Source organism: Eucyclogobius newberryi, unplaced genomic scaffold, assembly GCF_026437365.1.
Source record: "Eucyclogobius newberryi isolate DKJ021-1_F unplaced genomic scaffold, fEucNew1.0.hap1 SCAF_3, whole genome shotgun sequence".
NCBI classification, from domain to species: domain Eukaryota; kingdom Metazoa; phylum Chordata; class Actinopteri; order Gobiiformes; family Gobiidae; genus Eucyclogobius; species Eucyclogobius newberryi.
In genome coordinates, this window is record NW_027315945.1 from 4,799,427 (window position 1) to 4,812,025 (window position 12,599).

The 12,599-nt window shown below is 46.6% G+C and overlaps 1 long non-coding RNA gene across 1 annotated transcript in view; it reads left to right on the forward strand.

Annotated features, from left to right (window-relative positions):
* LOC140374232 (uncharacterized) overlaps positions 1–2,398 on the forward strand; it is a 204,502-nt gene extending 202,104 nt beyond the window's left edge. The window contains exon 2 of the long non-coding RNA XR_011929079.1: positions 2,158–2,398. This is a non-coding gene — a long non-coding RNA (uncharacterized lncRNA). The remainder of the gene's footprint in view (positions 1–2,157) is intronic.
* The last annotated feature ends 10,201 nt before the right edge of the window (positions 2,399–12,599 follow it).

Consider the following 12,599-nt stretch of genomic DNA (forward strand, 5'->3'; position numbering starts at 1 on the left):
GAAGAACGGCTTCCCCGATCTGAACCCGAGCGGTGTTCAGTTATTGGACTTCTGTGCTAGCCACGGATTGTTCATAACAAACACCATGTTCAAGCACAAGGGTGTTCATCAGTGCACATGGCACCAGGACAACCTAGGCCGGAGGTCAATGATCGACTTTGTTGTGTCATCTGACCTCCGGCCGCGTGTCTTGGACACTCGGGTGAAGAGAGGGGCAGAGTTGTCAACCGATCACCACCTGGTGGTGAGTTGGATCCGCTGGCGGAGGAGGAAGCCGGACAGACTTGGCAGACCCGAGCGCATTGTGAGGGTCTGTTGGGAACGTCTTGTGGAGCCCTCTGTCAGTAGGGTATTCAACTCGCACCTCCGAGAGAGCTTCTCCCATGTCCCGGGGGAGGTTGGGGACATTGAGTCCGAGTGGACCATGTTCTCCGCCTCCATTGTTGATGCGGCTGCTCGGAGCTGTGGTCGCAAGGTCTCCAGTGCCTGTCGTGGCGGCAACCCCCGAACCCGGTGGTGGACACCGGAAGTAAGGGATGTCGTCAGACTGAAGAAGGAGGCCTATCAGGCCACTCTGGCTTGTGGGTCTCCGGAGGTCATCGACAGGTATTGGCAGGCCAAGCGAGCCGCGGCTCGTGCTGTCGTAGAGGCAAAAACCCGGGCCTGGGAGGAGTTTGGGGAGGCCATGGAGGAGGACTATCGGTCGGCACCAAAGAAATTCTGGCAAACCGTCCGGCACCTCAGGAGGGGGAAGCAGTGCCTCACCAACACCGTTTACGGTGCGGGTGGAGGCCTGCTGACCTCGACTGGGGATGTCGTCTGACGGTGGAAGGAATACTTTGAGGATCTCCTTAATGCCTCAGTCACGTCTTCCGAAGAGGAAGTAGAGACCGGGGACTCACCCATCACCCAAGCTGAAGTCACTGAGGTTGTTCGCAAACTCCTCGGTGGCAGGGCTCCGGGGGTGGATGAGATCCGCCCTGAGTACCTAAAGTATCTGGATGTTGTAGGACTGTCTTGGTTGACACGTCTCTGCAACATCGCATGGCGGTCGGGGACCGTGCCTCTGGACTGGCAGAGAGGGGTGGTGGTCCCTCTGTTCAAGAAGGGGGACCGGAGGGTGTGTTCCAACTACAGAGGGATCACAATCCTCAGCCTCCCGGGTAAGGTCTATTCCAAGGTACTGGAGAGCAGAATCCGACCGATAGTCGAACCTCGGATTCAGGAGGAGCAGAGTGGTTTTCGTCCCGGTCGTGGAACACTGGACCAGCACTAGACTCTCCATCGGGTACTCCAGGGTTCATGGGAGTTTGCCCAACCAGTCCACATGTGCTTTGTGGATCTGGAGAAGGTTTTCGACCGTGTCCCTCGGGGTGTCCTTTGGGGGGTGTTCCGGGAGTACGGGGTCCGGGGCCCTTTGCTCAGGGCTGTCCGGTCCCTGTATGACCGGAGCAGGAGCTGTGTTCATTTCCGGCAGTAAGTCAGACCTGTTCCCAGTGCATGTTGGACTCCTCAGGGCTGCCCTTTGTCAACGGTTCTGTTCATAGTTTTTATGGACAGAATTTCTAGGCGCAGTCAGCGGTCGGAGGGTATGGTCAGGGGTCGGAGGGTGTGGTCAGGGGTCGGAGGGTGTCCGGTTTGGGGACCACAGGATCTCATCTCTGCTGTTTGCAGACGATGTTGTCCTGATGGCTCCATCAAACCCGGACCTGCAACATGCACTGGAACGGTTTGCAGCCGAGTGTGAAGCGGCTGGGATGAGAATCAGCACCTCCAAATCCGAGGCCATGGTTCTCGACCGGAAAAAGGTGGCTTGCCCTCTTCAGGTGGGTGGGGAGTCCTTGCCCCAAGTGGAGGAGTTCAAGTATCTCGGGGTCTTGTTCACGAGTGAGGGAAGGATGGAGCATGAGATTGACAGGCGGATCGGTGCATTGGACTGTTGTGGTGAAGAAGGAGCTGAGTCGAAAGTCAAAGCTCTCTATTTACGGGTCGGTCTACGTTCCTACCCTCACCTATGATCATGATCTTTGGGTAGTGACCGAAAGGACAAATCGCGGATACAAGCGGTCGAAATGAGTTTCCTCCGCCGTGTGGCTGGGCGCTCCCTTAGAGATAAGGTGAGGAGCTCGGAGTAGAGCCGCTGCTCCTCCAGCTGAGGTGGCTCGGGCATCTGTTCCGGATGCCTCCTGGGCGCCTCCCTCGGGAGGTGTTTCAGGCATGTCCCACCGGGAAGAGGCCCCGGGGAAGACCCAGGACACGCTGGAGAGACTATGTCTCTCGGCTGGCCTGGGAACGCCTCAGGATCCCCCCGGAGGAGTTGGAGGAAGTGTCTGGGGAGAAGGAAGTCTGGGAGTCCCTGCTCAGACTGCTGCCCCCGCGACCCGGCCCCAGATAAAGCGGCAGAAAATGGATGGATGGATTCACTCTTTCACTGCATCCAACAGATGTGTGCAAAACAACTTTCTCCAGTTGAACTCAGACAAGATTGTTTCAAGACAGAAACAAAGAGAAAATGTTCGCGGTTACCTCCAGAGTCTCGCTCTAAAACCTACAAACCAAGTTAGAAATCTGGGGGTAATAATGGACTTGAATTTTAACAGCCACGTCAACATCAGCAGCTTTTTACCATCTAAGAAACATTGCTAAAATCAAAAATATAGTGTCTAAACCAGATTTAGAGAGACTTATCCATACTTTTGTCTCCAGTAGATTAGACTGTAACGGCCGCTCACTGGTCTGTCCAAACGAGCTGTAAAACAGCTGCAGTTCATCCAGAACGCTGCTGCTCGGGTCCTGACTAGAACCAGGAAGTACCATCACATTAGTCCTGTTCTCAGGTCTCTGCACTGCCCCCTGTGGCTCAGAGAATAGACTTTAAAGCAGCTCTGCTTGTGTACAAGTCTCTCCATGGCCTAGCACCAAAGTACATCTTGGATATGTTAGTGTCATATGAACCATCTCGAACTCTGAGGACCTCAGGGACCGGCCTCCTGCTGGTGCCAGAGTCAGGACTAAACATGGACCGGCCTCCTGCTGGTGCCAGAGTCAGGACTAAACATGGACCGGCCTCCTGCTTGTGCCAGAGTCAGGACTAAACATGGACCGGCCTCCTGCTGGTGCCAGAGTCAGGACTAAACATGGGCCGGCCTCCTGCTGGTGCCAGAGTCAGGACTAAACATGGACCGGCCTCCTGCTGGTGCCAGAGTCAGGACTAAACATGGACCGGCCTCCTGCTGGTGCCAGAGTCAGGACTAAACATGGGCCGACCTCCTGCTGGTGCCAGAGTCAGGACTAAACATGGACCGGCCTCCTGCTGGTGCCAGAGTCAGGACTAAACATGGACCGGCCTCCTGCTGGTGCCAGAGTCAGGACTAAACATGGACCGGCCTCCTGCTGGTGCCAGAGTCAGGACTAACATGGACCGGCCTCTTGCTGGTGCCAGAGTCAGGACTAAACATGGACCGGCCTCCTGCTGGTGCCAGAGTCAGGACTAAACATGGACCGGCCTCCTGCTGGTGCCAGAGTCAGGACTAAACATGGACCGGCCTCTTGCTGGTGCCAGAGTCAGGACTAAACATGGACCGGCTCTTGCTGGTGCCAGAGTCAGGACTAAACATGGACCGGCCTCTTGCTGGTGCCAGAGTCAGGACTAAACATGGACCGGCCTCCTGCTGGTGCCAGAGTCAGGACTAAACATGGACCGGCCTCCTGCTGGTGCCAGAGTCAGGACTAAACATGGACCGGCCTCTTGCTGGTGCCAGAGTCAGGACTAAACATGGACCGGCTCTTGCTGGTGCCAGAGTCAGGACTAAACATGGACCGGCCTCTTGCTGGTGCCAGAGTCAGGACTAAACATGGACCGGCCTCCTGCTGGTGCCAGAGTCAGGACTAAACATGGACCGGCCTCCTGCTGGTGCCAGAGTCAGGACTAAACATGGACCGGCCTCTTGCTGGTGCCAGAGCCAGGACTAAACATGGACCGGCCTCCTGCTGGTGCCAGAGTCAGGACTAAACATGGACCGGCCTCCTGCTGGTGCCAGAGTCAGGACTAAACATGGACCGGCCTCTTGCTGGTGCCAGAGTCAGGACTAAACATGGACCGGCCTCCTGCTGGTGCCAGAGTCAGGACTAAACATGGAGAATCTGTGTTTCAGTTTTATGCAGCTAAAATCTGGAACATTCTTCCTGAAGATGTGAGACAGGTTCTTCTCTGACAATGTTCAAATCTAAGATAAAAACAGTTTTGTTTAGCTGTGTTTATGACTGAAAGGATTTTCTTTGCACTCTTCTCTTTCATGTCTTAAACTGTTTTGTGATTAGGGATTTTTGTCATGTCTTTGTGATTTTATTTAAACTATTTTGACGGACAGCCTTTACATTTCTTTAAATTAAAACGTCATTCTTTAGAGAAATTCTGTCAGCAAAATTATTAAATTGAATGAATAGAAATGAAGGTTTTGTTTTGTTGTTGTTTGTTTGTTGTTCTGTCATGTCTTTGCGATTGTTCCTGTTAGAATTGCCTTGTGTGCGAATTGTGCTCTGCAAATAAACTTGCCTTTTGTTGTGTTCGGCCAGAGAATTTCGTAGAATTAGTGAATGAACAAAAGTAAAATCAACACAATCAACCCAATACTGTTAGAAAAGTTAAAGAACACAACAAAACTCTCAAATCCTGGACATAAAAAGGTTTTGACAAATCGTTCAGGAAGATTTGTTGATATCTTAAACTCAGCCTCATGTATTAGTTTAAGGCACATTCAAACCAAACAACCGTCTCATTTAGTCCATAATTTGCCAAATGTTTCCATTTTCAAATCAAGTTCAAGTTTCTCCAATATAATGTCAGTCCAGTCCTTGTTTGTCATCCACTGCGAGAGCCTTTTTTGTTGCTGCCTGGGGTATGTTCCAGAGGTAGCTCTTTATTCTGTCCATGGCAGGAGTGCTGAGGCCCAAATAGCAGTTCTAAAATCCAGTGGGATGGTGATGGTGACAAAAATATAATAATTGATCTCAGTCCAACATTTCTGAGCAACGGGACAGTCCCAGATCACATGACAGTGATTTTCCTCCTGGCTGACACATTCTCCAGCAGTTGGAATTTCCTTGTGAATAATGAGCATTTTCACATGGTCTTATCCAACAGAATTCAAAATACAGGATGTGATTCTGTGTTTCTCTTCTGGGATGTTTCCCATTCCTCATCAATCAAAATAAATAATTCCCTTTTCTTTTCTTCTCTTTCCCTTTGAAAGTTCTGCTTTTTAGCCTTAATAAATATTTCAGTCAGAGGGTTATAATTGCTGTTACTTAGTTTAATTTCTTGGTTACAATAACTCTTTTGCCCTTTTCTATTTTATAACATACAGGGCCGGCCCAAGCCTTCAGGGGGCCCTAAGCGAAAACATTTTTGGGGGCCCCTCACCACGTCATCAGAATCAGTTTTATTGCCATTGTCAGTGAACAATTCACATATGGGAACTTTCTTCAACACAAACAAAGCACCAGAACTCCAGGGCATCTGTTTGCCAGTTAGTTTATTCTCAACACCTCACAAGCTCAAATATTGATAACTTAAATCCCACAATGCAACTTGGTATTCCGCTGACATCACCTCTACTCCCTGTACAAATAACACACATCCCAGATATGTTTTTGGGCGTATTTGTGGGTCTTTGTAAGAGAAGTTCACTACCTGGAGAGTGTTGTTGAGTTTGCAGTTTCTTTACATCGTCAAGAAGTTTCTTTTTCGGAACCAGGAGATATATTCCTCTGGACATGAGGACCACGTTGTGTTGTGTTTATGTTTTGATCTTGTTCTCCTCGCGCCCTATTAACGTCTCGGGGCCCTACGCGGCTGCTGTAGGGGCCCTGCTGGGCCGGCCCTGATAACATATCAAAGCTTGGAACAGGATCTGGGTTTTTGTCTTGCCTTATAAATCTTGAGATGGTTTTATTCCACTCATCAAATAATTTGGAGATTATGGAACAGGTAGAGAAGCCTGGGCAAATCTTTTAAAGTTTCAATCCTTGAACTTAGACTTAAATATGCCATGAGAGTACATTTTCAACTTCATTTTTTTTTTCATATGAGCAAAAAGAGGGGTGTCATTTTTCTCAGAAATTGTTGATGGATCTGTAAGATGACATTAATATGCAGATTCTGTTTGTCGCCAAAGAGCGATGGTTTCAGTTTTTGTACATTTAGTTTGTATCAAGACGTCGGACTTTGAATAAAATGCATCGAGCAAAGATATTTCTGGAACATCATCTGCGTAGGGGGCAATTTTATGTTCTGTCCCTTCAATTGTCAACATGAAGTGTTTTTGTTTGTCTAATGTACTAAATACTTTGGCGCATTTGCAAATTATCTATTTCATATATTTAATAACTAGCATTTATATTTGTCAAATTGTAACTTATGTGAAAATGTTTATTTAGTTTAATTCAGACTCACAGTCAGAATATGTTTATGCTGGTGCTCCAGTGCTGGTTGGCACATGGGCACCAGAATGGCACAAAACGCAAGCATTTTTCAAAATGAAAGCTTAAAAAGTAGGGAAATTTTGCTTTATTTTATTATTTCTATTTGTTTCTATTTTACACATTCTGATATATTTGTGTGATTTCACATAAGAAAGAAAGCCCAAAGCCTTAGCTTCACTGCACACTACACCAGCCATGTATATGTACAGGCTGAGAACATATGCAAAGTACAAGTACTTTTCCCATCCGAGGATCTGTACAAAAACAGACACGTGTTTAACAAATCAAAAGAACACTTTGAACCTTTCTAATTTTATTTTTTGTCAAATTAGTGTTTGCATCATATTCCGTGTCAAAACCTGTGTGAACAATCAGAAAGAAATCAGATTACTCACATCCGATGGAACTGTTTACATGATATTTATATAATCTGATAACTCTAAGAATAACGTCAGTATTCTTGTGGCGCATGTGAACATAAACCAATCAAACCATGTCACGTCAGCAAAGCGTAAAGAGCTGCTAAAATACAACTGTTTGCCACTAGATGGAGTAGTGGTCCTTTATTACAGGCTCCTTGAATCTGCTGATTAAAAAAAAATTGAGACAAACATTAATATTATAGTAACAATGATGTGTATAAAATAATTTATACAGCAAACATTTATGTTTAATTAACTTATATTGTGAAGCTCTCAATATGTGGTGCAAAGTCCTTTTTTGTACTCCAGACCTCCTTTTAAACGATTAATAAAGCAATAATATTTGAATCCTGGTTTAAGCCATTTTGTGTGTAAAAACGTTAACATTACACATCTATGGTAAAAACGGCCAAAATGTGAACCCGTATAGAACCAGGTTTAGATGTCTTGCTTCATAGTAGTTTGTTTGTTATCAGATTGTTATATGTTTGTTTGCCCACCCATAATCTAGACACTCTTATTTAGTGTCTAGATTATGAAGAATTGTTATTTCTACGGTAATAACGAATGGGTATTCAGAATGAATAAATAACTAATCCATGAGGTTGAGGTTAAGATATTAACACATTTGTCAAAACCTTGTTAAGTCCAAGATTTGAGAGTTTAGTTGTTTCCAGATGAAAGTTTATATGCAAACGGACAAAGATTAATTAAAAAGATGAGACACTATTTTAAAGGCAGTTTGTTCCTAATGCATTTTTCTCCCACAGAGACATAAAGGTCAAAACTCAAGGTCACAACTACACATCAAACTTGGACTCGGGATCTTGATGGATCGAACTGTAGGATTAGTTCAAATCTAATTCCAAATCCGGTTTATTCAAGTTTTTTTATTTTTACTTTTACTCCAATTGTCAGTAAACTCTTGTCCAATCAACTATTAAATAAAATATGCCAAATCCCTCTTTGTATCTTGATTAGTCAACTAAATGAGCTAACTTACACCTAGCTCTGTTTATTTTTCAGACTTCTATTCCCCAAATATGTGACATTTTGGATATTTTTTACACAGAAAATGTTTTATTCTTTATATAAGAAACAATACAGGCTGAAAAACCTCTAATACACTACTTTATAGATATATAAGTCAACTACAGTGTTCAAGTTTATACAAATTCAAGATCTAAATTCAAGATTTGTTCCTTGATTTGTAATCTGGTATGTATTTTACCAATACAGAGTGTGTAGAGTGGCTTGAAAAACATGCACAGCCTCCTGCTTCAAATCCATGAGCAAGTCAAACATTGATTTATGGCTCCATGTGTCTTTAACAATAAGCAGAGATTGACGTTGTGGTCCTGTGCTGTGTGTTAATGGAGAGACACTTCTTCTGCACCGCTGTTAGCACTGCTGTTAACATTGTTGTCATAATCCGAGCCGCGTTTACTCCTGTGTGTGCGGAAGGGGCTTTAATAAAACATGTTCTACTGTTTGGGGTCGTGAGCTCTTCATGAAATATGCAGAAGGCGACTGAGGTGAGGACAGGGCTTCATGGGACATGTTCATAATCAGAGAGTCCTGTTAGCGACCTGGTTTAGATCTGGTGAGCTTAGAAGGTCAATCTATCTGGAGGTTCATGATGCAACTTTACTGATTGGGTGCTGCCACCTGCTTGTCTCCATGAAGATGGGTCAATGATGTTTGGTGAAAAACATCAATTGATCAAATTATTTGAATGGAAAAAAGTACAATTGTTTTGTACTACGTCTGAAGTATCTGAAAGCATACACATCTCGGGCCGTAAATGTGACCTAAAATAAAAAAAACAATATATATAAGAACTGCATAGTTTTCATTGCCTTTTTTCTGCACTAATTGGGTGCATTAAAATATGCTATTTGTAACTTTTCAGATGCCATTATATCAACCATGTTGAAATCATTCTTTTAAATCCGTGGCTGCAGAGCACGGCCATATAGCCTCATGGCTAACCCTAACCCTAACCCTAACCTTAACCTTAACCCTAACCCTAACCCTAACCCTAACCTTAACCCTAACCCTAACCCTAACCCTAACCCTAACCCTAACCCTAACCCTTAACCCTAACCCTAACCTTAACCCTAACCCTAACCCTAACCCTAACCTTAACCTTAACCTTAACCTTAACCCTAACCCTAACCCTAACCCTAACCCTAACCTTAACCTTAACCCTAACCCTAACCCCAACCTTAACCCTAACCCTAACCCTAACCTTAACCTTAACCCTAACCCTAACCCTAACCTTAACCCTAACCCTAACCTTAACCTTAACCTTAACCTTAACCCTAACCCTAACCTTAACCCTAACCCTAACCCTAACCCTAACCCTAACCTTAACCTTAACCCTAACCCTAACCCTAACCTTAACCCTAACCCTAACCTTAACCTTAACCTTAACCTTAACCCTAACCCTAACCTTAACCCTAACCTTAACCTTAACCCTAACCCTAACCCTAACCTTAACCCTAACCCTAACCTTAACCTTAACCTTAACCTTAACCCTAACCCTAACCTTAACCCTAACCCTAACCCTAACCCTAACCCTAACCTTAACCCTAACCCTAACCTTAACCTTAACCTTAACCCTAACCCTAACCCTAACCTTAACCTTAACCCTAACCCTAACCCACAACTGATCAAAAAAAGAGATCAGAGGGTGGAGGGAAAACCCCTTTCTAATTAAAAAAGGCCATGTGGTATGATTGATATAACACCTGTGTATTTACAAACCAAAGTTGGAATACACCGGCCCAAATGCTCACATGTCTTCAGTCTAGTCTATGAGCCTTTGATTGAAATAATTAGAATAAAGGGAGAAATATCAGACCATTTCCTGTATTGAATTGGTAAAAACCTTCTGCTGTAGTGGATCTTGCAGGATAAGGCAGAGTGTATTCCACGTTCTTCTCTCCCAGGCGGGATTTCACTGGATGAAAACCTTTGCATTTATTGACCACTTGTGCTGAGAAGTCATTGAAGAAAGAGACTTGGGGCTTGGTTGATCCGGGTTGGCCTGAGTCCTCTTCCTTGGCTGCACACACCTACAGCCACAAGACACACACCTACAGCCACACGACACACACCTACAGCCACATGGCAGACACCTACAGCCACACGACACACACCTACAGCCACATGACACACACCTACTGTCACGTGACACACACCTACTGCCTCAAGACACACACCTAGAGCCAAGTGACACACACCTACAGCCACGTGACACACACCTACTGTCACGTGACACACACCTACTGCCACAAGACACACACCTACAACCACATGACACACACCTACAGCCACATGACACACACCTACAGCCACACGACACACACCTACAGCCACGTGACACACACCTACAGCCACATGACAGACACCTACAGCCACACGACACACGACACACCAGCTACACGACACACACCTACAGCCACATGACACACACCTACAGCCATAAGACACACACCTACAGCCACAAGACACACACCTACAGCCACAAGACACACACCTACAGCCACAAGACACACACCTACAGCCACAAGACACACACCTACAGCCACACGACACACACCTATAGCCACGTGACACACAACTACAGCCACGTGACACACACCTACAGCCACAAGACACACACCAACAGCCACATGACACACACCTACAGCCACAAGACACACACCTACGGCCACAAGACACACACCTACAGCCACAAGACACACACCTGCAGCCACACGACACACACCTACAGCCACACGACAGACACCTGCAGCCACGTGACACACAATTACATCCAATTGTTTGTTTCTGTTGAAACAAACCATTTTTTCTACTGCAGGAGGTCCCGCCCGATGTCCCGACCACAGAATAGTATAAATATCTGAGTTCCCGGGCCTAAATTTGCTTATTGACAATGACTCTTGGATGAGAGTCGAAACGTCAAGGTCCAGATGACTTCAACTGAACCTTTTTCTACAATGGTACACTCCTGGATGAATGAGGGATTACACCGACAATGAACAACGATAAAACAAAATATGTACAATAAAAAAGGGCATGCATTAAAGAAAAACAATTTCAATTTACAATAGGATAAAAACAAAAACAGGCTCAATATGTACACAAAATGTACAGTTAAATTTACAGATGTAGTGCAGAAAGTGAACAGTGTGTTTAGGAAGTGTTCAAGAGTCCAACAGCAGAGGGACAGAAACTGTTCTTGTGGTGGGAGGTTCTGGTCCGGATGGACCGTAGCCTCCTGCCTGAGGGGAGTGGCCTCCTGCCTGAGGGGAGTGGCCTCCTGCCTTAGGGGAGTGGCTCAAATAGTTCATGTCCAGGGTGAGAAGGGTCGGCTGTGATCCGCCCTGTTTGTCCCAGAGCCCTGGAGACGTTCAGGTCCTGCAGGGATGGAAGTCTCAGCATAGCGCTGTAGTCTCGCTTTGTCCCTGGCTGTGGCTCCAGCGTACCACACGGTGAAGGAGGAGGTGAGGATGGACTCAATGATGGCCGTGTAGAACTGCACCTCCATCTCTGCTGGCAGCTTTGCTTTCCTCAGCTTCCTCTTCAAGAAGGCCCAGCCCTCTGCTGGGCCTTCTTGAAGAGGGAGCTGATGGTGAGCTCCCACTTGAGGTCCTGGATGATGGTGGTGCAGAGGAAGCGGAGAGAGTCCACAGTGGTGATGGGGGAGGTTGGTCTGTGACTTTCCTGAAGTCCATGATTATCTTTAATGTCTTCTGTGCGTTGAGCTCCAGGTTGTTTCTGCTGCACCAGGACACCAGTCGATCCACCTCCGTCCTGTAGACAGACTCATCCCCGTCCGCGATAAGCCCGATGGGGGTGTGTCGCCCGCAAACTTGATCAGTTTTACGGAGTCGTGGCTGGAGGTGCAGCAGTTTGCTTACTCATGTCTTGTACTGATACTAATTTCTTTCCTGTTGTGTGAAGCTCTTTGAATTGAATAAGTACACAGCCCTGTGGAGCTCCTGTGCTGATAGTCCGAGTATCTGAGACATTATTCCCCAGCCGCTCGCACTGCCTCAGATCCGTCAGGAAGTCAATGATCCCCTTGCAGGTGGAGTCAGGCATGTTGAGCTGGGAGAGCTTGTCCTGAAGCAGAGCAGGAGGATGGTGTTGAATGCAGAGCTGATGTCCACAAACAGGATCCTGGCATAGGTTCCCGGGGAGTCCAGATGCTGCATGAATGATGAAGTGGAGTGCCAGGTTGATGGCGTCGTCTACAGACCTGTTGGATCTGTAGGCAAACCGCAGGGTGGTCCAGCAGGGGGAGCAAGTACTGGAGGTGGGGCAAGACCATGCATTCAAATGACTTCATGACTTCAGTCGTCAGCACCACAGGCCTGTAGTCATTAAGTCCAGTGATCTGGGGCTTCTTGGGGACAGGGACAATGATGGACAACTTGAAGCAGGCTGGCATGACTCCAGAGAGGTGTTAAAAATGTCTGTGAAGATGGGGGCCAGCTCACCTGCACAGTGTCTTAAGGTGGCGGGGGAGACACCGTCTACACATAATCGAATGTATGACGTCACAGTGTCCTATTTCCACGTGATACACACCTATGCACATGTAACACACCTTTGCCCACACGGCACACATCTATGCCTAGGTGACACACTCCTATGCCCACGTGACGCACACCTATGCCC